Source organism: Macaca nemestrina, chromosome 10, assembly GCF_043159975.1.
Source record: "Macaca nemestrina isolate mMacNem1 chromosome 10, mMacNem.hap1, whole genome shotgun sequence".
Lineage (NCBI taxonomy): Eukaryota > Metazoa > Chordata > Mammalia > Primates > Cercopithecidae > Macaca > Macaca nemestrina.
The window spans coordinates 5,312,559-5,334,081 of record NC_092134.1 but is presented as its reverse complement, the minus strand read 5'-3'; positions in this window follow the sequence as shown (position 1 = coordinate 5,334,081).

The window sequence follows — 21,523 nt, the reverse complement described above, 5'->3', positions numbered from 1 at the left end:
CTAGCACATTCCCACGCACATTCAGCATAAGTCATCGCCTCGGTATCTCCTAGGGGCTTTCTCGAGAAACGCCATCTTCTGCTGAGTGATCTGGACTTAGTGTATTCATCCTAACACATTGATTTCCCTCAGCCTCTTTTTTTCTTACCATCAGCAGTGTTTTTTTCTAGGCTTCTAAAAATCTTCCCAGCAGTGAATTTGTCCCCAATATCTGGGGCTCTTCTGGGGTGTCAATCCCATGAGACAAAGTGCCCCAATGCAATGAATGCTCACATACGCAGTATTGACATCCTGGCCCTTGAAATCCATCCCCAGAAGGTGAGCAAATTCCCCTCGTTCATGCTAATGCGTGCAGGCTAATCTGTCCCGTGTGTTTTTTTAGTGTCTGATCTCTCTGTGCTGCCTTTTCAGCATCAACACACACCCACCTGGTTTATGCTAGGTGTCAACCCTAGCTGTTCGTCTGGCAGCCGGGGAGGGAACCGGGCGCAGGGTTGGTGGGGAACTTGTTGCCTGAAGGATTTTGCAGTATGGTCGTGGGAGTGCTAGTTCCTAGGAGGAGAGGGTGGTCCAACCCCAGAAGCCACCTGCACAGGGGCAGTGTTGTGGCATCCGCGTCCTCAGCGGGGGACATCCCACCCCATGCTCCAGGACTCCAGACCTTTACACAACAGACCTGCCTTGGCTGAGCCTCCAAATGTCTCTGCAACTCACCAGCTCTAAAAATTAAATGTGTTTGTTTGCTTTCAAATCTGCTTCCTTGAGGTATAATTGTATACAATAAAAAGTTGCCTGGGTCTAGCAATCCTATGTCTCTGTCTATATCCAAAAGAAATAAAATTAGGATTCTGAAGAGACATCTGCACCCCCACGTTCACTGCATTATTCACAATAGCCAAACTATGGACACCATATAAATGTTCATCCCAAAATGAATGGATAAAGACAACGTGATATTCACATACAAGGGAGTACTATTTAGCCTTACAAAAGAAGAAATTCCTTCGGTGTGCAACAGCATTGACAAACCTGGAAGACATTATGGGAACTGAAATGAGCCAGTCACATACTGTGTTTCCATTTATAGAAAATGACCAGGATAGGCAAATCTATAGAGAAATAAAGTAGGTTAGTGGTTCCCCAGGACTGGTGAGGTTGGGGAAAAAAATGAAAAGCAACTGCTACTGGGCACAAAAATTTTGGGGGAGGATAATAAAAATGTTCTAAAATTCACTGAGATGACAGTTGCACAGCTCCCTTAATACAGTAAAATAATTTGACCCATACACTTTTTTTTTTTTTTTTTTCTGAGACAGAGTCTCACTCTGTTGTCCAGGCTGGAATGCAGTGGGGCAGTCTCAGCTCACTGCAACCTGTGCCTCCCGGGTTCAAGTGATTCTCGTACCTCAGCCTCCCTGAGTAGCTGGGATTACAGGCACATGCCACCAACCCCAGCTAATTTTTGTATTTTTAGTAGAGATGGAGTTTCACCATGTTGGCCAGGCTGGTCTCGAACTCCTGACCTCTGGTGATCCTCCCAAAGTGCTGGGATTACAGACGTGAGCCACCAAGCCTGGCCCTGTACACTTTAAGTGGGAGAGTTTTATGGCATTGAATTATATCTCAACAAGGCTATTTTTAAAACTGGGCAAATGTGGTGATGAATTTCAGGGCAGAGCAGCTGAAGCCTGTCGGCCACACTCCCTGAAGAGGCTGAATCAAGTTTCCATGGCTATCAGAATTAGGTCCCTAGGTGTGGCTGTATGATTATATACATTTGTTACTACATGTTTTAAGGTGAAACTTGCTTTACTAACCGTGGTATAGGCAAAGATTCTCATATTCCAAAGCAAATTGCTGGATTATCCATCTGCATACTAGAAAACAAGAGTATACAAAAGTTTGGAACTTGAAGAGTTCAGGAAGTGGATGTGAAAGAGAGAAGCCCATTTGAGAGAGTTAACATCAACTGAGAGTCCCTCTTTCTTTTGACCTGGGAAGAGGAGTATATGTCTCTCACCTTAAGCCAAGTGGGAGATAACATTCTAGAATTTTGCCCTGGAAGTTGTGGGAGCACCAAGCTTAGGACCAAAAATACTCCTCAAAATGCCTACAGGAGAGATGCTGCATCTGGAACCTCCTGCTTGGCACTGGAGCAATGATAGGGTCCCTGTGGGGAAGTCACTGCATCCTCACAAAGGCTCTGGTAGGCATCAGGATGTCAGTCTGCAGGTGATGAGACCCCAACAAGGAGAAACAGAACCGGCTGGGAGGAGTGGTCTGGAGAACACTGCCTTCACTGAGAAATGTCTTGTCTTAGGACAACAGGGAATTTTCTCAGTGTCGGCAAAAAGTAGATGTTTGATAAATGTTTGCAGTGGTAAATTTATCTTCTCATGTTGTTTCATTCAGGAAAGCAGGCAGCACAGGCATTTCAAACAGAAGGAATTGAATTCAGGGAAATTTCTGCAGAGGTGATTAAAAAGTCACTCAGATAGTAATGACTGACACAAGTGGCTTTCACCCTCGGCTAGAGAGAAAAAGGGACATGGTGATGTTATTAAAGGCGGGAGCCTGGGTGTCAGATTTAAATCTTGAACCACAGCAAACCCATGCAGAGGGAGATGGATCGAAACGGCAGACTTAGCTGCCACCAGGATGTTGCCTGTGGCAGAAAGTAAACGAGAGTAAAACCCTGGCTTCCCTTTCCCGTCACTGTCTGCTACTGGGCATCACAGACTACAGCCCTCAGCTGTCAGGTGACCCTTCTCCCAGACTCATGAGTTAGCCGGTGTCCTCCAGAGCAGGATGCTAGAAGAGTTAGACCCGCTGATTTGGAACTCTTGCAATATTTCTGTACTTGAGAAATTTTACATAATGTCAAGAATTTTTGCCATGGAGGGGAAGAGGGAGCGGGCTCCCTTTTTGTTTTAGTTTAGGTGTGCTTGTTTTAGTGTTAGGACCTCTGCCAAGCAGATAATTAAAACTGTCACGTTACTTAAAAAGTAAATAGAACATTGCTTTCACAGTGTTCCCAACACAGAACTAGAAGGGGGAATCTTACTGCATTCACTACAGGAAAACTGACTCAGGCCAAAAATGAACTCCAACAAGGGCTCTAAATTTTTCCAGACCATTTTCCCGTCTTTGGACCAGCTCTTTAAAGAGTGACATGGTCCTAGTTTGGAATTTTCTGTGGAAAGGAAAAATTTTCTGTAACATACAATAGGGCTGTATTGAGTTAAATGGGTGTGTTCCGGACTGGCTAACAAGTCTGCAGTTCTTAAAGTCAGTATTTTAAAACTATAACAACAATTATTGAGGAGAGAGAGTAATCTATGGGGGAATATTGGTCAGAGGAAATCATTGTTCTCTTTCACTTTTATTGTTCTGAGCAATTCAGCTCTAGCCCCTAATTTGCACATCTACTTTAACTAAAACAAAAAGGACTACAACAACAGTAACAATAACAACAACAGGCCATGTGGTTAATCAGAAATATTATCTTAGAAAATATGACTGGATATTTTTTCTTTATTTTATTTTTATTTCTATTTTTTTGGAATACGTTCTCACTCCACCACCCAGGCTGGAGTACAGTGGCACAATCTTGGCTCACTGCAGCCTCAGTATCCCCAGTTCAAGCAATTCTCCCACCTCAGTCTCCTGGGTAGCTGGGTTTACAGGCACATACCACCACAAACGGCTAATTTTTGTGCCATTTGTACAGACAGGATTTTGCCACGTTGCCCATGCTGGGGGTATTTTTTCTTACTCTATACAGCTCTCTCACTGAGAGGGATTCAGTAAAGATCCTCCTCTCTACCCATTGACATTTCCAATGCCCATTAAAGGTTGGCATCCAGTAATGCCTAATTTGATGATTTCTTAATATGATCTCAATCTAATTGACTGGAAAATGTAGGTCACTGATGGAATTGACACAAAAGTTGATGTTAAAAGGTGGAACTTGAGGATGGGAGAGAGTCTCAGATAAAAGGGAACAGAGGTGTCTCTAAGGTAGAGTGCTCGGGAAAATGTCTGGGTGACATTTCAGACAGGAAGCTCGGGATGATATTGCATCATTGCATTGGCCCCGTTTTAAATGTCAGTGAAATCCAAAGAGGAAGCATCCATCTGGGACTGGAGCACAAGTGCTCAAGCGAAGCCCAGAAAGTCCATGGAAAGCCTCTGCTCCCATCACATCTGCTAAGGATGTACCAGCCAAAACAGGATACATGGACAGGCCTGAATTCTATGGGGCTACCCTTGCTCCCACACCACAATCCTAATTACTACAGAGAAATCATATATCTTCATAATTGGTAGAAAGTCACCATTTTTTTGTTTTCATTAAAATAATTGTTTCACTTGTTCTGCGCTTGGCGAGGTAAGCCCTGGGGCTCAGACTTGGTTCCAGGATCATGCTATTTTAAGCTAATTTTTATTGAGTGTTAGGATCTCTGCCAAGCACATGACGGTCTCCTCACCAGAGATCATATCATGTGGTTGGGAGTACATCCCAACCCTGCACCTCGCCAGTGAGGAAATGCCAAATCTATAAAAACGAGTGTAATAATAGGATCAATCACATCTGTTGCTTCCGAGAGTAAGAGAATGCATGTAAAAGTGCAGAGCCCATCACTCGGAACACAGTAGATATGTCACAAGTGATAGCTGGTTTTGTTGTTATGTATAAAATTCTGGTTACCTTAGTAGCACCCCATAGGAATGTTAAATTAGGATTAAGTTAGATGGCTAATGTAGGCTAAATTCCTTCACTAACTCCCTTGCTTTATCTCCTTTTTTTTTTCCTTCTGCTTCTCTTACATTGCATACCCATATCATTTAAATGAGGGGGAATGTGGGAAGAAAAAGTATTAAAGATGAATTTGTACTTCTCTTGGAGTAAAAAAGGTAAATGTATTTTTGGATAGCAATGATCTTCCCAAAATGTTAGTTATTCAAACTCTTGGGACTAATATTATGAAAAGTATTGGGAGTGAACAGAATGTTTTCCATGGGAGTTTAGAACAATTTAATGTGTTCCATTATTCTGGTAGAGAAGGAAAGCACAAATAAAAAGAGAATTACTCTTCAGGAAAAACAAATATGAAGGCTGTGCCTTCTCTGCACTAATCTTTTCAGATTTTTCTTTCTAGTAAACTTTTAGAATATTTTCTTGATTTAGCATTTGCTAGTAAATATGATGGCTAGTTCAAATCAACATTACTAAACAGTTAAAAAAATGAAAATGCCACAGATAGGAACATATATAGTTTTTTTCTCATTTCTCTATGTAATTTATACTTCATTTTAGAGCTTCAAAAATCCCTGCAGGCATTGTGTAAGAAGAAAGCATTAATTAAGAACAAAGATGGATTGATTGGAACAATATGTTTGGCTTATTTTATGAGAAAAATAAAAAAGATCTACAAATTGGTTATATAGTGTTGCATATAATAAAAACCTTGCCAATATTTCTGTATATACCAAAACATAAAACAGGACGATAGAATGGAGAATGCTTAGAAAATAAATATTTTAAAGTTGCTATGCAAATGTCTTACATTTATGCATACATTTGGGTAACTTTAGCTGCTTATGACATGTGAATATATAAATGAGAATATGCATGTTTATAATCCTGTGGGAGAAGATCACCCTACCCGAAGAATGAATGCAATTGATGTGAAACTAATTTGGAAAACTTAAATCTCAACCTGAATTCCATATATCTTCTCTAGTATAAATGAATTTACTTTCCCCATACTGATATTAAGAATTGGATTGATTGCCAGGTTGTTAACTGTGACTAAATATGATAGTAGTTTCTCACACCACATACACACTTTGGTGATGAACTTGCTGTACTGCCAGTCATTTGACAGCATGTGACTTGGTGATTTCTAGAATTTGCTTTGATTTTTTGTACCTAATAGAGAATTTATTTTAAAATAGATTTTGGATTAAAAAGAACTTCTGTTGCTGGTCAGTATGAAATAAAAGAGTCTGAGTTTACCTTCCTGGCTGGCACAACAAATAGGAAAAAATATTTGAAACAAGAGTTTCTGACCTTGGGCCTCAGGCAGTGCAGGGCAACTGATCACTGAGAGAGGAGAAATAAATGAGGCAAACCCTACAATTGCTGCCGCTTACTACCTAGAGAAAACTCCCAGGCTGCCGAGTAAAGAGGAAGGTACTGCCAGAGCCTGGATATCTCCAGCTGAAGAGGCAGAGATGGAATTCCAGGAAGACAAGACTGACTGAAGTTCCTAGGCGAGAGTAGCTGGAGAAAGAATTGCCGCAGTTCAATAACCATATACCAGTCTCTACCCATATGCCTCCTCATACATGAAAGGTAACTCAAAATGGATCAAAGACCTGTAAGATTTCTGGAAGAAAATTAGGATAAAATTGTATGAAGTGAAATCAAAGTTTTATTTACTATAATGTCTGAAACATGATTCATAATAGATTCTGAGAATAATACATTTGATTGAATAAAAATGAAGACCTGCTGATCAAAAGACAAGGATGGGTGGAAATGTTTGTGAATGATGTATTTTTTTTTTTTTTGATAAAAGGCTTGGATCCAGAATATGTAAAATGTATATAACAAATAATAACATTAATCTAATTAAAAAAGAGAAAAGGATGAAATGTAAGAGTTTGTAGGCCGGGCGTGGTGACTCAAGCCTGTAATCTCAGCACTTTGGGAGGCCGAGGCGGGCGGATCACGAGGTCAGGAGATCGAGACCATCCTGGCTAACTCGGTGAAACCCCGTCTCTACTAAAAATACAAAAAATTAGCTGCGCGTGGTGGCGGCGCCTGTGGTCCCAGCTACTTGGGAGGCTGAGGCAGGAGAATGGCGTGAACCTGGGAGGCTGAGCTTGCAGTGAGCCCAGATCGCACCACTGCACTCCAGCCTGGGGGACAGAGCAAGACTCCATCTAAAAGAGAGGGAGAGAGAGAAAAGAGTTTGTAAAGATGCTAAACATCATTATTCACCATGGAAATGCAAATCAAAACCACAATGCGACACCACTACCCTCCTATTAAAATATGTCAAATTAGAAAGATTGATCACGCCAGATATTGGTAAGGATGCAGAGGGCCTGGAACTCTCACACATTGCTAGTGGGAATGTAAAAATGGACGTGATTTGGAATACATCGGATACATTTTGGCAGTTTCTTAAAAAGTTATCTATACCCCTACCCTATGACTCAGAAGTCACACTCAACGTATTTACTCAAAAGAAATGAAAGGGTATCTCCATATAAGTTACACGTGAATCTTCACAACAGATTTATTTGCATTAGCCAAAAGAGTAGAAACAGCCCAAATGTCCATCAACATGTGAACACAAAAGCACTTTGCAGTATATCTGTACAAGGCAATGTTGTCCAGCAGTGAAAAGGAATGAGTTATTGGTACACCCGACAGCATAGATGATGAACATCCAAATAAATACACTGACTGAAAAAAAAAGGCAGACAAAAGGACTACACACCATGTGTTTCTATTTGCACAAAATCATGGAAAATGTAAACTAATCTATAGTGACAGAAAGTCAATCCAGGTTTGCCTAGAGCAGGAGTGAAGAAATACAAAAAGCCATGAAGAAAACTTTTGGGAAAGATATTATTGTTCATTATCTTGATTGTGGTAATAATTCCATCAGTATAAACATATTTCAAAACTTATCAAATTGCATACTTTAAATATATGCAATTTATTATGTGCCAATTATAAAGCAATAATGCTCTATTAAAAAGATAATTTTGAAGGATGAGAAAGCATCATGTAGATGAGAGAAAATAAATTACTCTGTGTAAAAGCACCTGTAACTAAGTAACTGAATTGCTTATCTATCATGCAAAAACGACCTCAAAAATGTAAAATTATAAGTATTGTTTTCCTTAGGCAATTTTTGTAGTAACCTATAAGATCCAAATCTTTGATATTCTGTATGTTACTTAAAAGAAAACAAAGCAAGAATTAATCATGTAAGTTTTAGGTTAGGGTTGAGCTGACGAGTTTGATTTCCCAATTTATTTTCTGGAAACACGATTTGCATATATGAGTAAGTGTGCAGTTGCATTTTTAATATTGTCTTCAGTGTTATTTATACAGAGATAATAAGAGATGTGTTATTCACTTCTTCAAAATTCACCCTTCACCCCACAGATGGTCACATCTCTGGGATCTGGGGATATTGGTGGTATTAAGCATCACATCATGTTAGATTCAGGGTGATGAGAATTTTGTGATAGAAGGAAAGACTCTTTACTGGCTTTGTATGCATTCCATTATTATCAGCATCAGTAAAGATACTTAATCACTCTTGTCTTATAACGGTGTTATAAATTCAGGCTAGTCAAACACTTAGTACATCCTTGCTTACCTATCCTAAACCTGCAGCAGACATGATTAATCAATCCCATCTCTTTTTGAGGCAAGGCTTTGGTCTTTGAATTCCTCTCACCACATTACCCAACACAAACACCATGCACGGGGAGACAGTGCATGGAAGCTGAGCATACTTTGCTATCCTAGCTCTAGAGAATTCTGTAGAAACTGACTGTTCTGGTTGTGTGCAACTTGGCGTGGAATGTGTAATATCTACCCAATAATTAAGAGGCTTATTAAGAATAACAATGGTAATGCTTTTCCTTTTATATAAATTGCTTTTTTTAGTACAAGTGTAATACATGCTCATTAGGGAGAAATTTGGAAGGCACCAAAAATCACAGAGAAAAATCATTATTGCACCTAATCCCGCCACCAAGATAAAAACACTAGTGCCATCTTGCGGTGATTTTTTTGAGATATTTTAGACTTTAATGTAAACGGTAATAATATAGAAATGAGTGAGCGCACACTGAATAGTGCCCAATTCTTGCAAAATCAGTGGTGACTTAGAATGCTACTTGCAAATGATTCAAACAGTAAAATCTGTCTGTTGTAATTTGGTTCCTGTCTATAAAGAAGGAACTAAATACTAGGACAATACCCCTGCTGCGCAGGCAGGAGCCACTGGGCCAGTTGGTGGTAGATGAGGCCTTGGGGCTCATATTCACTTTTAGTGGTGGTCGAGATAAGAGTTACATGAAAAGCAAGGGATGAAGAAAAGGCTTGGTTATGTCATGGGTGAGGGGTTGTTACGACAACCCAATGCAATGGAACATTAAAAAGTGTAATTATGAAAAAATAAGTGTTTAAAAAGGACATCCAGGCTGGGCACGGTGGTTCACGCCTGTAATCCCAGCACTTTGGGAGGCTGAGGCAGGCAGATCACCTGAGGTCAGGAGTTTACGACCAGCCAAGTCAACATGGTGAAACCCCGTTTCTACTAAAAATACAATACATTAGCTGGACGTGGTGGCACATGCCTGTAATCCCAGCTACTTGGGAGTCTGAGGCAGGAGAATTGCTTGAACCTGGGAGGCAGAAGTTGCAGGGCACTGAGATCTCACCATTGGACTCCAGCCTGGGCAACAAGAGTGAAACTCCATCTCAAAAAAAAAAAAAAAAAACCTCTGTAATCTGTGGTGGTAGACGGTGATATCCATCCATTACACCAATCACCTTGCATCGCCTCTTTAGTATTAAGTAGTTATTTTTCTAGACATCTAGTTTCTTGAGGTCAGAGACCACCTTATTCATCATCATGTTTAGAAAGTTGTGGTGGTGTGTTTGTCAAGATGGGCTAGGTTACAGTGTGTTAACAACCCCAGAATCTCAGTGCTGTAAGGTAGGGCTTGGCAAACTATGGCCCAAGAGCCAAATCAAATCCACAAACTGTTTGTAAATAAAGTTTTATTGGAACACAGCCATTCCCATTTGTTCCCAGATTGTGTATGACTGATACCACACTCCAAGAGCAGAGGTGAGTAGCTTTGGGAAGAGTCTAAAATTCTTACTATCTGGGTCTGTGGAAAAAACAAGTTTGCCAATCTCTGGCTTAAAGCAACAAGGAACTATTTTGCAGTCATGCTAAAGATGCACAGTCGGTTGGTCTTGGAGGTGAGGCCCTGCTCATTGTATTCACTTGGGGACTCAGTCTGATGGACAACAACCTTGGCATATGCTTCCATGATCACACCGCAGGAATGAGCGTGGAGAGTGAAATGCCAGCAATCAAATTATCCCAGCTGTGGATAATTTCTGCTCACGCATTATTAACTACTCAAAGAAAATTCCCATGCCTAACTTGAAGAAAGCCAACAAGTGCAGCCCCTCCCCATGTATGTGTTCAGAAGAAGTGGACACCTGTAAATCAGGGCAATATATCTGGCACAGAACTAAGTAAAATTGTCATTGAATAAGCAAATAAACAAAAACTCGTAACCAGTTTATGCAGTTCATTTGTTTGTATTTTCAAATACATTCATTAACTATCCTCTGTGAAACATCATTCTAGATACTAGTCATCCACCAGTGAACAGAGTACATCCACCTGCCCTCATGTGACTTACATTCTAGTAGGGGAAACTAATGTTAAATTCTTCATCTTAACGTAGACATTTCTCCATTTCACATTAATCTCTGTAGCTTTCTGGTTTAAAAAAATTATTGTGGGTTATAATGTCTCCTAATTACTAACTAGGGCATCATACTACTACTATTATTATTACTATTAATAGGAAGAAATTTGGGACGTTTTTCCAAAGTCATCCCGGATGATCAGCAAATTTATTTCTAACGCCATCAGAGTCTGTGCTTCTCAATCAAATCTGAATCTGGGAAGCATTTTTTATTGTTGTTTTTAACCTAGGATCTGATTTATAATTACCTGGCACTTCAAAAATACAACACATTTATTTGTGGGTAATTGATTAATAGGAGCTCTCAGAGAAAAGCCTCTGATTTAAGAAGCATCTCACATGGATTAAAATGAACACCCAGCCAATAGGTAATCTTGTTTAGTTGTAAGAATGACAGGAAGGGAATTTTCCTGGATTCCCATCTCCAAATTTTATTTTTTAGCTAAAAAGTACTAGCTCCTGGTGTGAGTGGACAAAAATGAGGCTGAGAAGCATGAAATGTACATTAGTTCTTTCTGACTATAGCAAAATGCAAAACACTCAATGACTGAGAAATATTTTTATACACCTACAATGGTGATGCCCCAAAAGAGTCACTGTCCCTTCTCCCGCTGGGACTGTACATTAATTACAGAGGAAAAAGTTCCGGTATTGTTTCTTATCTGGTAAACAAATAACATCAGTCTGTTGATGGGGACACAAGCTGGTGTTGCATCATAGAAGAAGGTTTGACAATCTGATGAAACGCGAACATCAGGGCCAAAGACAAATGCTCAGAAAAAAAGTTCAGATAGAGATCAAATGTTTCAACTTCATAATGCTTTTTCTTCCTTGCCAGTGAAGGAAATACAAGTCTACAGGCATCAAGAGGAAACTGTTGCAGCTGAGGTTTTATCGCATGAGCAACATTTACTGGCTGTAAAACCCACACATTATAGTGGAAGGGAAACGTCTCTACTAAAATAACCCTAGCCCAACTTTGAGTATTGACACAAATGTTCTTTCAGTTTCGGTGATTTTTCTCTATTTCTTTTTCTCTTTTCTAACTTCATTGACTTCTATATTTTATTACTTTTGTTTTATGTTTCCTATGGACTTGATGTGCTCTTTTTCTTTTTCTGATGTTTTAACATAAACAATCAGGTCGTTGATTTTAATACTGTTACTCTAATATGTGTTTATTGGTAATTTTTTTTCTCTAACTGTCCTTGTGGGTTTGTCTCTTTCTACTTTATGCACCATCAGTGTTTGCTGCATCTATTTAGAAGCTCTTTTATTGGGACATAATCATTTGATATTATTATATCTTTCAATCGGTGGCTCATTTTTCATTAGGAAATGACCCTAATTCACAGCAATAGTGCTTTTTCTGAAACCGACTTATCTGATGTTAATAAAGCCTCTTCAGCTTTTTAAAACTAGTATTTCCAGGGTGAATATTTTCCTATATTATTTTTCTTTTAATCTAACTTGTGTCTTTATATTTACACTGGGTTTATCATTGTGATTTTTTTTGTTTTTTGATTTAAGTTTCTTGTAGAAAGCATATAGTTTGCTTATTTACATCCAATTTCACAATTTATGTCTTTTTTATTGTGATGTTTAGACCACTTATATTTTTTCAATTACTGCTATGGTTAGGTTTAAATCAAACATCTTGTTATTAATTTTCTTGATGTATCTTTTATTATTTTTATTCCCTTTTAACATCTTTTGCCTTTATTTACACTTTACCTGTTATTTACTTCCACTTTAAATTCCATATTCTCCTATTAGCTTCCCAATTTTTCGATGGGTGATTTAAGATTTATAGTCTTTAATTTGGATTCATTGCAGCCTACTATGAAGTAACAATGCACTACTCCATGTATGGCACAGGAAACTAATAGAAATAGATTTCCAATGTTTCCTGCCCAACTTTTGTACTCCTGGTGTCACACATTTTATTTCTATGTTTTAAGCCTAAATCTCACAATAGTTGTTTTCCTTCCTTAAACAGTCTTTTATCTTTTAAAGACATTTAAGAAATAATAATCATTTTATAATTCTCCCACATATTTATCATTTCTTGAATTCTTTAATCCTTTCTGTAGACTGGCGTTCCAGTTGATTTTATTTTCTGCTGTCTGGTTAACTTTTTTATATTCCTTTCAGTGGTATAGTGGTTTTAAATCTCTCAACTTTTGCATAACTGAGAACATCTTCGTTTCTCCTTCATTTTTGAAAAATATTTTTGTGGGATTTAGAATTTTAGGATGACGTACTTTTGTACATTAATCTAAAGTCGCTTCACCACCCTCTTACTGGCACTGGTTCTGCTGAGAATTGTGCTGTCGTCGTTAATTTTGTCCTTCTGTACATAATGATTTTTTTTTTTTTTTGAGACAGAGTCCTGCTCTGTCACCCAGCTGGACTGTAGGGGTGCAATTTTGTCTCACTGCAACCTCCACCTCCCGGGTTCAAGAGTTTGTCCTGCCTCAGCCTCTTGAGTAGCTGGGATTACAGGAAACCGCCACCATGCCTGGCTAATTTTTATATTTTTAGTAGAGATGGGGTTTTGCTATGTTGGCCACGCATCCTTTTTAAAGATGTTTTCTTTAACTTTGGTTTTCAACAAATTAATTATGGTGCGCCTTTGCATAGTTTTGTTCATGCACATTGTAACTGAGGATCCTTGAGTTCCTTAGATCTGCAGATGTATAGATTTTATTTTTAAAAAATCTTATTTGAACAGCTCCCCTCCATTTTTTCTGTGACTTCAGTTAAATACATATCAGGCTGATAGATACTCTTCTGCAGCTCACTGATGGTTTGCTCATTTCCCCCGACTTATCTTTCTGTTATATTTTGGATAATTTTCAGTTGCTGTATCTTCAAGTTCACTATTTTTTTCTGATAGTGCTATTAATCCTAGAGTATAGATTTTCCATTTCTAGAGGTTTAATTCGGGCCTTTGTTTCCGTATCTCCACTTACACCCACACTTTTCAATATCATCTTGACCATATTAAATATGCATATAATATAATAATAATACAATATATTAATAAAATATAAAGTAATATATACTGTTATATATTAATAACAAAATACATTGTATATTAATATATACATTATATATTAATAATATGCATTATGTGTTTATATGTAATATATACTACTAATAAAATGCATTATGTATTTATATAATATATTAATAAAATTGTGATACATACATGCATAATAGCTATTTCTATCATATACATATACATATATGACATATATATGTATGACAGCTATTTTATTATTATGGCTTAGTTCTTTTATCTGTGTCATTCCAGTGTCTGTTTCTATTGTTTGAAATAAAACATCCTTATGAACTACATTTTCCCATTTATTTGTGTAACAGTGAAGATGAGCATGGTTATCAGCTAACTGTGAGTGCTGGAGTGACCCCAGCCCAGCCCACATGAAACACAGACAAACTCTTCTAACTGAGCTATGCTCAGAGCCCTAACCTACAGTATGGAAAGCAGGTTGATTTTTGTCATTTGCAGCAACTAAGGGTTGGGTTGGTTAGCAAAAGCGAAGTGATATTCCCAGTAAATATTCATAAAGTCGTGAATGAATATCTCAGAACATCTCAGAACTTTGAAAAAATTTTAGTGACATATCCATATATCTATATTTGTTTGTATACATACACTGTGTGGATTTTTACATATTTATCTCTCCGTATTCCAGTTAAGGAAATGCAATTCTTCTTGTTAAAACTGAAATAAAGTCTTCCGATTATATATAAATAGTGCCTTATTAAAATTATAAATATAGACATTTCTAGCTGAAAGAAACCTAAGATATCTTCCACTCCATCATCCTGAATTTAGAGACGGGAAACTTGAGGGTCAGAAAGTAGTGAAATCATTTGCCTGAAACCATGCAGTCACTTTGTTTCAAGGTCAGGATTCAAAGCAGGAGACCAGAGCACGGAGGCTGTTCCTGTGGGCAGGGGACTCTTCCCTAATGGGTCCAGGAAGGCTATGCCTACCGATGCTATAGTGAGAAACAGAATTAACACAATCTGTTTTGGGGAATGGTATTGCTGGTGAAGTCAGTGTTATGTTTGTGTGTCATCACCATGGCTTAGACAGACCCTTGGGAGAAATCCGAGGGCAAAAAAAGCAAAACAAGAATGATGGTTGTGTTCTTGGTGTGAGGGCAAGATGAATGCTGATTGCATAGGTTGTGATGGTGATGGCGATGGTGGAGGTGATGCTGCTGCTGGAGATGGTGGTGGTGGTGGTGATAGTGGAGGTGCTGATGATGTTGGTGGTGGTTATAGTAAAGGTGATGATGTGGGTGGAGGTGATGATGTTGCTGGTGGTGGTAGTGGAGGTGATGATGTTGGTGGAGGTGATGATGATGGTGGTGGTAGTGATAGTGAAAGGAATGATGGTAGAGGTGATAGTGGAGGTGATAATGGTGGTGAAAGTGATAATGGTGGTGGTGGTTATAGTGGAGATGATGATAGTGGAAGTGATGGTGGTGGAGGAGACGGTGGTGGTGTTGATATTGGAGGTGATGGTGGTGGTGATGCTGCTGCTGGAGATGGTGGTGGTGGTGGTCATAGTGATAGTGGAGGTGCCGATGATGTTGGTGGTGGTTATAGTAAAGGTGATGATGTGGGTGGAAGTGATGGTGATGGTGGTGGTAGTGATAGTGAAAGAAATGACTGTAGAGGTGATAGTGGAAGTGATAATGGTGGTGGAAGTGATAACGGTGGTGATGGTGGTTATAGTGGAGAGGATGATAGTGGAAGTGATGGTGGTGGAGGAGATTGTGATGGTGTTGATACTGGAGGTGATGGTGGTGGTGAAGACAGTGAAGGTAATGATGATGGTGGTGGCTCTGATAGTGGTGGTGATGATTGTGGAGGTGATGGTAATGGAGGTGGTGGTGACAGTGAAAGTGGTGATGATAATGGTTGAGGTAACAGTGCAGGTGATGATGGTGGCAGTGGTGATAGTGGAGGTGATGATAATTTTGAAGATGATAGTGGAGTTGATGATGGTGGCAGTGGTGATAGGGGAGGTGATGATAGTTTTAAAGATGATAGTGGAGGTGATGATGGTGGTGATGCTAGTGGTGATGATGGTAGTGATGATGATGGTTGTGGTGGTGATAGTGGTGATGATGGTAGCACTGATAATGGAGGTGATGATGGTGGTGACACTGAAAGTGATGGTTATGTTAGAGGTGATCATGCAGGTGATGATGGTGGTGTTGATAGTGGAGGTGATGGTGATGATAGTGGTGGTGATGATGATGATGGTGGTGGCGATACTGAAAGTGATGATGATGTTAGAGGTGATCATGCAGGGGATGATGGTGGTGGTGGTGGTGATAGTGGAGGTGATGGTGGTGATAGTGGATGGAGGTGATGGTGGTGATAGTGGAAGTGATGATGGTGGTGGTGGTGATAGTGGTGATGATGGTAGTGGTGATACTGAAAGGGATGATGATGTTAGAGGTGATCATGCAGGTGATGATTGTGATGGTTGTGATATTGGAGGTGGTGATGATAGTGGTAGTGACATTGGAGGTAATGATGGTGGTGGCAGTGATGTTTGTGTTCTTTCAAGCATCCACCTTGAAAGCAAAAATAGTATAAAACTGTCAGGTACAAAAAAGGAGTGGCATTACAGAGAAGTGGGATACGTTCACTGCTAATGCCTCAGAACTTCAGATATAGTTACTCATTCCAATCCTTGGAAGTCATAGCAGCATTTACATTCCCCAATTCATTGCCAAGGGTGCTTTGGTGTATCTCTACAAGTGAAAAAAAAAAAAAGAGCCAAAGAAAAATTAAAACTTACTTACCAGAAAATAGCGTATCTCTGCATGTTGTTACTAGAAAAAGTAGCATATCTCTGCACATTAATGTCAGATATTATCTCCCTTGAATTTTCTTTATTTAGAATTTTAAATTTCATGTCTTTTTTAGAAGAAAAATTTTTTATTATAATAACACAGATTTGAGTAGAATAAAATTACTCACGCCCATAATGCAAAACTACATTTTGTCTGTACTCATAATTTCCACAAGAGTGTGTGTGTGTGTGTGTCTGTGTCTGTGTGTTTGAAATACATTCACATTGTTTGCTCGTTAGGTTTTCAGAAGATAGTGAGATAGTTGATATATTTCTCATCTAAGGGTTTATGAGAGAGGATGAGCGTGGAAAAGCCAAGCAATATAAATAACTGTACACTAGCATTTTAGTTAAAAAGATATCATTAAGGAAGAAAAGTAGAAGTTGCAGAAACAAGGTCAGAATTTAATTGGTAAAAATGTGCAGCACTTGCTTACCTATTTTCAATGAAAATGAATTTCTATATGCTATGAATTCATTTCTTCAAGGGGAAAAAATTCTTGATGAGTTTTAATTGTTTAGATTTTACCAAAATACACTTTAGCCTCACCATGTACCTGTTACTATTTGAGCAGCAAGTGGTTATTTAAAACTGGCCAGAGGTTAGGAGAAGAAGGCATTCAGCTGAAACTGTTTAAAATGACACACCATTTCTCAAGTTTAGAGAAGCCAAAGAATTCATTGAACTAATGGATTATTGATTTCAGTAGGGGAGATGTGTTTAAAAGGTGTTGATTCGGTTTGTAACAGTCTTCAAAATGGCTTTTAAAACTGAGATACAAATAGCACTGCAATGAGGAATATGCTTTCAAACTGCTTCCAGTGGGGTGTAGTATAGCTCAGTCCCAAAAGCTATTCATAGCCTGTAGTGAATTTCCATCTTTAAAATACATCTCCATCCTATACACTGGGGCTCCGTACCTGTAAGTAATACATCAAAGGAGCATAGTGTGTTCTTTCATTTTTTTATGTTAAATTTGGTTTGGAAGTGTAACTTTTCATATGTGTGACATCATCTTATAAATTAGTGAAAATAAAATGAGTTAACAATTTAAGTCATCCTTGTTGTAACCACTTAATCTTGTGTGATTCGACATGTATAGGTTTATATTTGCATGAAAAACATGACTCAAATATTCAGACATTTTGTTCTTGAATGATGGAGTTAGGGCAGTTTCAATGATACTCTATTTTGTTTACATTTTCTACTTTTCTTCTTCCTAAAATGATTTTCTAATATGCCATTTAAAGCTGTGATGGAACTGTGTCATTCAGATTTCAAGAATTTTTTGTGCAAGGAGCACAGTACACTAGCAGTCCCCAGCCACAGCACTTCTGCGGCACAGCATGGAGTCCTGCGTCTGGTTGTGTTACTCAGAGCGAGACGTGTCCATGAGCAGCCCTCCCATGAGTTTCCTGATGGATTGGCCAATACTTTTTCTGAGTTCCACTGCCACCTGGAGTTCTGCCTCTCTGATCTCCCTTCCTTCACCCTGTCCTTTCATGGGTGTCAGACCTGCATTGTGACATGGCTGTCCCTTCCTATGGTCTCTCCCTGTCCATCTATCACCAATGCTGTGCTCAATACATCTCACACTTCTTACTCTGCCTTGGTGTTTGTTTCTTGGAGAAATTCAATGGACATGGAGGATGGACTGCGTTCATTTGAAAAGGAGACCAACATCCAGAATTGATGTGTGTTCTGATATGTCCTCTTGTTTGTTACACTTCAGTCTGATGGAAAAAAAAAATGATGGTCCTCCTTTCAGTGACTAATTCATGTTGATTTATGTTCACCTCACTGGGACTTATACCTCACTTGGTCTCATATTCTTTTATCCCCTCAAAAGTATTGAAAGCACAAGTTCCTCTTGAGCAGCTCTGGAATCTAAGGATGTGTTTGTGGCAGAAGTGTTGGATGGGATGTGATCATCGCTTCCTACTGAACCCCAATCACTTCGTTGAATCCCATTCACTTCTTCAGCTGCAAATCTGACCTGGAAAAGCTCATCTAGGCAGGTCTGTCTTGGACATCCATAAACATAGATGCACTTCTTATGAACCTAGTGCCACTGCAACACAGGAACTCAGTGAGGATGTGACACTGAATCTAGGACAGCTGCTTGGGGACACTGACGTAACGAGTCATAGGAAACAAGGCAATGTGTTGTGAGAGGAAGCATGGAAGGAAGGAAAGAGACTGGGTTTCTGATAGTGTTGTGGAGCTGCTGCGCCATCCCTGAATGCAAATGCCACTGGGTGTCTCAAGTCCAGAGCAAATGCCTTGACAGTTTAAGTCACTGTGTTTATTACAGGTGGACAAAACTGAAAAGATATACCTCTTCTCTCATCTTTGTCAGGTTCATTTTTGTTTGTCTCTGTGGGTTTGTTGTTGTAAGCAGCATTGTCCTTTGACCTGAAACCTAAACAACAGCAACAACAAATGTGCTTCTCCTGTCAGAGTCTCATGAACGTTACACCAAATTACCTCTCCCCGCATTCCTCTGCACTCTGTCACCAAACATAGCAGTTACTACCTTGGAACCTTAGGTTTCATGGTACACAGTTTAAAACCCACTAATCTATTTTTAAAAATAGAGTAGATGTATTTAAACACATTGTTGTTACTTCTTCAAAATAGCAATTCAAGTATTAACACAAATACTGGTGGCATCAGTAAAGTTTCACCTTTTGCTAACATTTATAATTTTTTTAATTGCAGTGATGCTGTCTGGAGAACATAAAAATATCAACTATGACTGAGTCTTGCACTGTTATTAGAAATGTTTTGAGAGAGTGTGGTATTTTTTCCTCTGTACTTTTAATCCTGAACAGCTAAGTGTTGTGCTAATTATCTGTCTATTGGATTCTATTAATGCACATTGAGACGTCTCTTCCATTTAACTCATGAATTTTTAGTATCTTTTTGGAATAGGTATCAATTTTAGCTTAATGCTTTATGACTTATTACCTATATCAATATTTTGTGGACAGATCTGACTATGAGACCATTATAAAATTATTATGGGCTGGGCACGGTGGCTCACAGCTGTAATCCCAGCACTTTGAGAGGCCGAGGCAGGCGGGATCACAAGGTCAGCAGTTTGAGATCAGCCTGGCCAATGTGGTGAAACTCTGTCTCTACTAAAAATACAAAAATTAGCTGGGTGTGGTAGCAGGTGCTTGTAGACCCAGCTACTTGGGAGGCTGAGGCAGGAGAATCGCTTGAATCCGGGAGGTGGAGGTTGCAGTGAGCTGAGATTGCGCCACTGCATACCAGCCTGGTGACAGAACGAGATTCCATCTCAAAAAAAAAAAAAAATTAAAGATAAAAAATAATAATAAAATAAAATAAAACAATAAAAAATATAAATAAAGTTATTATGTATTTCCAGAACATGTAGAAAAACTTATAGGACTAAATGAATAGCTTACATTAAATAACAACTAGGTTTTTAGTCACAAGTATTTAATATATAATAAACATCAACTAAAATGACATTGTATGTTGAAATTATGACAAAACATACAGATTACAAATTAATGGTTACAAGTAGAATCATTGAGATTACATGCCAGATGACTTTTATATGCCCAATGAGGTCATTACCTTTCTAGTTCAAGCACGCCATTTCAGAACAGCAGAATTTAGCAAGTCATAGATCTATGACCATAGATATATGATTATATATGCATATATGTACACACATAAACATACTACATGCATATACACACACATTTATGTATACATAGACACAGGTATATGTTCACTTTTCCTTTCTTTGTAATGTTTAATATTATTAGAGCACTTATCAAACTTCCCACAACACATTTGGACTGGTGTTCTCTCTAATTTGTCTCAAATTTTTATATACATCTTTCAATTATATCATAAACTCTATGAGAGAAACCTCTTATTTGTTTACTTTTTAAATACCTTTTATGCAAGAGTAGGAACCTAACCAATTATAAGCCTTCAGTCAACATTCATCACCAGATCGTGTAGAATAAGATTGCAAACACTGTTCATGCCCATGAATTCTCTGTTGGACTTGATTAGTCAATTTATTAGATCTTATTATTGAGTAAGCCAGGCCATCATGGAGCTCACAGATCCATGCTGAGGAAAAATAAGTAAATCAAAGATTTACATTATTAATAGAAAAATTGCAACTATAACAAGAGCTGTTGATGAGAGGAGGTTGAAGGGATCTACCTGCCTTGGCCTCCCAAAGTGTTGGGATTGAAGGTGTGAGCCACTGCATGTAGCCTCCCTCTAATTTTTGGGGCAATCTTATTGGCATGGGACTCTGGTAAGTTCCGTGATGCACACGCACACAAAGTGCTAGGGTGCGCTCACTATCCAAGTACCAATTAATCAGGGACAGGGACATAGAAGCAGTGAAGTGCATGCAATGTTGTGCTCTCAAGGTTAATAGTAAGAATAGATGGCACCTGTCTAGGATCAAGGGGATGTTATCATCCCCATTCTATAAATGGGGAAAGGAGAAACAGGGGGGAAAAAAGAGCTTGAATCCTGATAACTATGCTGCAGTCTGGTTCAGGAACCTGCAGTTGTAACCACCACACCACTCTGCTCTCCCAACACCAGGTCACTCAAAGCAACTTCAGAGTGCTGGCTGGGAGTCAGATCTGAAGGGGCAGGTGGGGGACACTCAGTGAAGGGATTTGAATGTCCTGCTAAGGAATCTGTCCTATTCTGTGGGGCACACAGGGCCAGGGAGGCAGAAGAGATGAGTGATGGGGCCGTGTCCACTCTGCAGCCAGAGTGGAGGAGGCTCATAGGTCCTGCGTGCGTAACTCCTTGTTGAAATGCTCTGTGGCTGTGGGGCCTCTAGTTGAAGTTCTGACATGCAGAGAACTTGAAAGTAGTCATTTCTGTCTTTGCAAGGAAAGGCTGGACCAGCTAAAAATCAGTGACTGTTCTTGGACCATCAGAAAACTGAAGTTGAAGGAAAAACTGCCACTGGGAATCTGGGGAGACAGAGGCACTCACAGAGTCACAGCAAAAATCAGCCGGCCAGGAGCTGGAACTGCTGG